The sequence below is a fragment of the Vicugna pacos genome, chromosome 9 (assembly GCF_048564905.1).
Source record: "Vicugna pacos chromosome 9, VicPac4, whole genome shotgun sequence".
NCBI lineage: Eukaryota > Metazoa > Chordata > Mammalia > Artiodactyla > Camelidae > Vicugna > Vicugna pacos.
This window is the reverse complement of record NC_132995.1, coordinates 72,279,842-72,287,180: the sequence shown is the minus strand read 5'-3', so window position 1 is coordinate 72,287,180 and position 7,339 is coordinate 72,279,842. Positions and strand designations below refer to the sequence as shown.

Genomic DNA, 7,339 nt, shown 5'->3' with positions numbered 1-7,339 from the left:
GCCTCCCACAGCTTGGAGAAGCTGGCCACACTCCTTGGCTCCAGGCCCCCTTCTGCTTCTGCTTCCAAAGCCTGCAAGCTTCACCACTCACTCCTCGATGGGCTCCACCTGCCGGGCCTCCCCAGCGCCCCCTTTTAAGAACTCTGGTAATTACATTGTGCACACCTGGGTGATTGAGATGGCTCCCTGTTTAAAAGGTTGCAAATTAACAGTATTAATTCCACCTGCAACCTTCCCTTCCCTTCCTTCTGTGATTTCACATGTTCACAGGACGTGGATATCTTTGCTAATCTTTTTTCACAGAAAGGAAGACGCAGTGAGGTTTGCAATGACGTCCTACACTTAACTCAGGTAGAAAACGTCACCAGCATGTTTTTAAAAGAAGTTCATAAAAATGTATGTAAACAAAAAATAACTTGATTAGCAAGGAAGAGCCCAGAAAATATGAATTTTATGAAACAACTGGATTTGCATAGTACTGTGTATTTTGCAGTGTGTTTTCACACACATCTGATCCTCATAGATCACCCGTGAGGTAACTAGGTCGGACTTGACAGTTAATTAACCCTCCTCCCACCTTATTCTTCTTGCTTGCTTTTTCTTTTTTATCCTGCCTTGTTTCACAAATGTTTTCTTTTTCCCTAAAATAAAGCATACCGTGTAGGCATAGTAAAAATTTTAATTTTAACCTAAAAGAAATGCATTAAAAATTTTCCACAGCTTTCTATTACTTTTGAGTGAAGTTTTCAAGGAACTCTGGCTGTGGGAGGATTCTGAGTATCACTTGCAGATGGCAGGTTCTTCAGCTGGTTTAGCTCATAAATTAGAGGAAAATGAGAAGAAATTAGACATTGTTATGAGACGTCGGAGTGAAGCTGGTAAAAAGTAGGCATTCATTCATTTTAAAAAAACATATTGAACACTTACCATATGCCAGGCATTGTTCTAGGCTGTAGCCAAACTATAATGAATAAAACAGCCAGGAATCCCTGTCTAGGGAATTTAGACATCGACTCCTAGAAGAGATAGATAATGAACAAACTATCAAGTATTTAGCAGTGATAAGTGCTGGGAGGTTTGAGAAGAGCAGATCAGGGCAATGGTTTCTACTTTCTATGGAGTGGCCAAGGAAGAGCCTCCCCCGGTAAGTTACCGCGTGAACAGAAGTAAGAGACAGAGCCGAGTGGATACGTGGGTATCAGTGTTTCAGACCAGGGGATAGTAAGCTCAAAGACCCTGAGGTGAAAATATTGAAAGAAAAGCAAAGAAATTATTGTTAATTATTGTATTTTATTTTTCCTGGCATTATTGAGATATAATTGACATATAACATTGCATAAATTTAAGCTGTATAATGTGTTGATTTGATGCTTACATATTGCAAAATGATTACCACCATAACATGAGCTAATACCTGCATCACATCACATAATTATTGTTTCTTTTTTGGGAGTGAGAACATTTAAAATTTACTCTTAGCAACTTGCAAGTATATAATGCAGTGTTTTTTATTGTTTGTTTTTTTCTTTCTTTCTTCTTCTTTTTTTTTTTTTTTTTTTGCTTATTTCTGTTTGGGGTGAGGTACTAGGGATTGAACCCAGGACCTCATGCATTCTAAGCACGAGCTCTACCACTGAGCTATACCCCACAATAATACGGCCTTATTAACTATAATCACCATGCTGCATATTAGACCCACGGAAATTATTCATCTAACTGCAAGTTTGTACTTTTCAACCAGCATCTCTCCATTTCCCCAATCTCCCACTCCCTGGTGTCTGCAGCCTTAAGTGAGCAAGCCGCCGGGCCCAGATCAAAGTTCACAACAGCTTGCACCCGCTAAGGGGTAAATGTACGCATGCGCCAGCAGCGTGCCCACCACGCATGCGCCAGTAGCGTGACTCAGCATCGTGAACAATTCGCATGTGCGGGCAGGACATATACAAAAAGGACAGGTGTGCCACGCCGGCGACGAGCCGTCTTGTCGAACTAGAAGAACGTGCTCAGCGCCGCCGCCCGCCCGCGCCACCCGCTCGTACGGCAGTGAAGGGCTGTTTCGCTCCATGCCGCGCGCTGCGTCGGCTCCCCCGCGCCGCCGTCCAGTCGGGGCGGCTCACCTCCTCGGATCCCTCTTCGGCCCCCCCTCGGCTGACACCTGGTAACCACAGTTCTAGTCTCTTTCTATGAATTAGGCTTGTTTAGATTCCACATATGAGTGATATCATACAGTATTTATCTTTCTCTCTTACTTCTCTTAGCATCATCTCTCAGGGTCATCCGTGTGGTCACAAATAGTAATAAGATGTCCTTATGTTCCCATGACTGAATAATACTCCATTGCATATATATGTGTGTGTGTGTGTGTGTGTGTGTGTGTGTGTGACATCTTAATCAGTGCATCCACTGATGGACCGTAGGTTGTTCCATGTCTTGGCTATTGTGAATAATGCTGCAATAAATATGGGAGTGCAGATATCTCTTTGATATCCTGTTTCATTTCCTTTGTATATATACCTAAATGTGGGATTGCTGGGAAGAAATAGTTCTCAGTGAAGCAGGGAGAGAAAACAAGACAGAAATAGGAAATGAGTTCAAAGAGGTGGTGAGGTCAAGACTACAGTCTAATATTTGAGAAATAATGTTTTTATTCTGAGCGAGATGAGGATCCTCTGGGTTTGGGGAACAGAGAAGAGATCTGACTTTAGTTTGAAAGGATCGCTCTGGCTGCTGATGGTGAGGAAGGGAATAAGAGGAAGAGAGACCAGTTAGGAGGCCACGAAAATAAACCTAATGAGGGATGATGGTAGCACTTGACATGAGAAGGGGGTAAATCTGTAGAGTGCAGGTGAGGGGGAAGTGTGGTGTGAGGGAAAGGGGAGGGGTCAAAGATAAAACCAAGGATTTTAACCTGAGCGACTGAAGGAAAAGAGGTGATATTTACCCGGATGCATGAATCTGGAGACAGGGTAGGTCTGGAGAAGAAAATGAGGATTGTGGCTTTGGACATGTTAAGATTGCATTGCCTAGTGGATACTCAAGTAGCAATGTCAAACAGGCAGTTGGATGTGGAAGTATGGACTTTAGAGCTGGAAATACAAGTAGAGAGTCGTCTTATATCTGTTTCCTGGTGAGCCTCAATATTTAGAGATTGGAGAAAGGAAGGGGAAATTAGCAAAAGAAGCTCAGGGAGGGCCAGTGAGAGAGGGAGAGTAGCAACCTGGGAGTCACATGAAGAAAGTGTTTCCAGACAGAGAGTAAAATTGCAGCCCATAGGAATAAAACATAAAACTGAAAATTGCCTGTTGGATGTCGTAATGCAGAGAGGTCTTTGATAACCTTGACAAGAGTTTTCGCAGTGACATAGTGAACATGAAACTGATTGGAGTGAGCTCAAGAGTGAACGAAGGGTGAACGAAGGTAGAGACCACAAGTATAGTCACACTTGAAGAAAGATATCTGTAAGAGGAGCAGTTAAATGGACCCGTGGTGGAGGGGAAGGATCATGAGCCGAGAAAAGTGTTTTTAACTTTTATTTTTCTTTTTTAAAATTTTATGAAAATACATTTGATACATAACCTGGTGTAAATTTAAGGTATGCAAAGGAAAGTTTTATTTTTTTTAATGGTAGAAATTATAAAATATATCTAGGCTGACAGGAAAAAACAAATAGGAGAAATTCCTGATGCAGGAGTCAGGACGATTGCTGAACGACACTCTCAAGTAGGTGAGAGGATGTGGGGATGCAGCTCTGGGGAGCACTGCCTTCAGTAGAACCACAGACAGCGACAAGAGGGGAGGAGGAAGAGGATGGGGGCCCAGAGACAGATGGATTTGAAGATGTGGTGGGACATGTTCTCATCATTCCTGAGAACTTCTAATGTCTCAGGGAAGTAAAATGCAAGGTCATCAGGAGAGAGTGAAAAGAGGGGAGGAGATATGAGAGGGGAAGGGATGACTGGAGACAGCAGGAACGTGAGTGCAGTAGAGAGATGTGGGAGGTTGCTGCTGGCGAATTTCAGCAGGGTTCTGTGTTTTCCCCCAGCTCCCCCAGGTATAGGAGTTTGAAACTCAGTCACGGTAATTGGACCTCTAATATTTTTAAAATTTGTAAAGATACTGTCTCTGGATCATAATCAAGTATTATAAATGAAGCCCTTAATGGGGTCCACTCTCTGGGAACATTTGCACTTTCAATGGTGGGGAAAACCATTGCCCAACACCTGGTAATTTAACAGTGGAATTTCAGGCTTCAGTACTAGAGTTGGTGAGGAAATGTTACAGGAGAATGGGCACAATGGCTGTTCCTCTAATAACACTATATTGTTATCAATTGATGCGTGAATTTGGACCTTTATAAATAAGCAGTTGTAATTTCAGATATTTACTTCTGTCAGAGGCTATTCATTAATGTCTGGGTGAGAATGCCACTTAGCTCCAGAAGAAGAAAAGACCAGGAACAAGAAAAAGGTTTAAGGGGGCAGCATGGCTGTAAACCTTCTTTGTTGCTGACCTGTGGTTGTCTTTTAAGGCTGTGATTCATTTCCAGGATTTTTCACCAGAGTGAATAATAAGCACCACAGAGATGTCCAATATTTTCTTTTTTTTAGTCCTTTGGCCCATTATTATGACGCTAAACTTAGACATCTTTGGAAAACGAGAGCACAGTGGTGTCCTCATAGCACAAGATGCGAACTCCAGTCATCCCTTCCATTTAATAAAGACAAGGGAGATGTCTCTCTTAAGTGGCAGGGCTAACCTTATAATCTGTCATGGCTCTGCTAAAGCAAGGAAATTCTGAGCAAACTTCTGACACATTTTTCTAGACTTCTGGAAAAACAGTATATAAAGAAGCAAGAGAGCCTGTCATAAAATGAAGACAGCTTACTGACCTGTCTTTCTCCTTTATTGGAAAAGCTGTTTTATAAGAAGCTCTATTTTATTTTCAAGTATTTCAGAGAAGATTGGGAGAGTTTGATTAAACTAGAAAAAAGCTTCATTGACACTTGAACACTGTTGTTTTATTTCAGAGCTCCTGGTGTGGGCATACGGGTCCAAGGAGAGGTTGATGGCCTCATAGTGCTTTCTGGTCCAGGTTACAATGGAAATCTTGAATCCTAAGTGGATAATTCCCAAACAGAAACGCAAAGATAAATAACAGGAAATAGAATGCAATGCAAAGGTATTATTTGCTGATACTTTATGTTTGCAATTGTTTGGTTGTTCATCGCTGAGTCATTATTCATCCGTCTACCCTATTAAACTAACATTTATTAAGTATCTACATGGTACTAGACTTCATACTAGATGCTGAGAACATGGAGATGAGTCAGTGATGGTCCTTGACTCCATGTAGCACATGATGTAATCTTCCAGTCTAGCTAACGGTTTTGGGTTGAACTGTGTCTCCCTAAAATTTATGTCGACCCAGAATATGGTTTACCAAACCTCAGAGTGTGAACTTATTTGGGAATGTAATTCAGTTGAGATCCCACTGTGGCGTCCTTGTAAGAGGAAGGTTATTGCAACGCAGACGCACAAAGAGGAAAGGCCTCCGTGTGAAATCCAAGGCAGAGATTAGAGTTCCGCTGCCCCAAGAAATGCCAAGGGCTGCTGGCAGTCACTAGACGCTAGAAAGAGACAAGGACGGATACTACCCTCCAGCTTTCAGACACAGCACAGCCCTGCTCGCCCCTTGATTTCAGAGTTCCAGCATCCTGAACTGTCAGGCAATTGATTTCTGTTGTTTTAAACCGCGCAGTGTGCAGGACGAAATTCATTAATGTCGGCCCTTGCAAACTGGTACAGATACGCTCCCATTTTGATAGATCTATGCTATTTTCAAATGATTCTCTTCTCTCACTTTTTCTTTTGTAAAATCACTCTGTTTAAATGGGGAAAACTTTCAACCAACTGGTCTAGGACTGGTTGACTTGAGATACTCTGTGTAGACCATTTTCTTTTTCTCCCCCCATTAAGAGTTTTGGTCTCCATGTAGGGTGGGTACATTCTTTTTAAAGTAATCCATGAAACAGTTTGCTTTCATAGTTACAAGTATTTTGTGGGAAGGCGGGGGTGGGGAGTTAGTAGTAGAGGACTTTCTAGAAGCTGAAGTTTTTTTTTTTTAACCAAACCACAGGTGAATGTCTTATAATTCATCCCTGAATTTCAAATTTTTTGTGAGAAGCAAATATGGAAGGAAAAATGCTATCTGGGCTTCTTGAAGTTAAATGAAATTTCTACTTGGCCACGTCTTAATAAACAGAAGCCAGCTAAGCCATATATTTTTTATCTGCACAAAATGAATGGCATTTCAATCAGTAGATCCAACAGCAAAGAGCAAGCCCATGGTACTACAGCTGCCAATGTCAAATATAGTAAGTACTCAAGAATACATTGGCAGGAACAAGTTTTGTGCAAATGTTGTTTCATGAAAAGCAAATTCTCATGGTAATTGTTGGTGACCATGGAGATCATGTTCTAAATTAGCATTGTACGATTATTGATTTGGAAGGAGGAAATGCATTTATCCTAAAAGCTCATTACCTAGCAACCACGGAGGCAGAGTTACCCAATCAGAAACAGCCTCTCTCATAAAACTACAGAGGTCAAATTACATGTACTGTTGTGTGTGTGTGTTTTGTATTCAAAAATAGGTCTGCATAGAATAGAATATTCATGGGCATTACTGTTCAAACCTGTTCAAACTAGATTCTTTTACAAAAGAGGAAAGAGCATAAAAAGATCTGTTATGGTGCTTGGGAAATAGAAAAATGATGAATTACTTGCATAGCTTAGATAACTTGTATTTTTTCTTTAGGGAAGAGCTTTCCTACCTTCCTTCCTTCCTTCCTCCTTTCTTGCTCATTCTCTCTCTCTCTCTCATGACTCACTAAGTATACAATCTTAGGATGTATCTATACAGAACTCTAACCAACACAATCTATTTTCATGACATTTCTTTTAAAATATTTCCTTCTGAAATATTTTCCTAAGATAATGATGCTCAAGATTAATCAGAAAATCCCAACTTGATGTGAAATGAAATGTGACTGGGCTCTTCTGCTCTTCTTCGGTGATGATCCCGTGAGAGATGCTGTGAGGGGTAATTCAGGTTTACTCATTCAGTTCATGAAGTTAAATAGTAATTCACAGGGAAATAATGCTCTTTGATGACAACAAATATGTGTGCATCTACTTTAAGATGCTACTAATTTCCTCTTGTATTTCAATACGATGAAAATACCTTCATGCTACTGTATAGGGGTTCTGGATGGTGGTGACACGTACTTCAAAAGTCTGTTATAATAGCCTATCCCGTGCAAACCTTGCCTATTTTTTT

The 7,339-nt window shown here is 41.0% G+C and overlaps 1 non-coding gene across 1 annotated transcript; it reads right to left on the bottom strand.

The window, feature by feature from the left end:
• Nucleotides 1–1,576: 1,576 nt before the first annotated feature.
• Nucleotides 1,577–1,648, bottom strand: TRNAS-AGA (transfer RNA serine (anticodon AGA)). The gene has a single exon. It is a non-coding gene; the product is annotated as a tRNA-Ser (tRNA).
• Between the last annotated feature and the right edge of the window lie 5,691 nt (nt 1,649–7,339).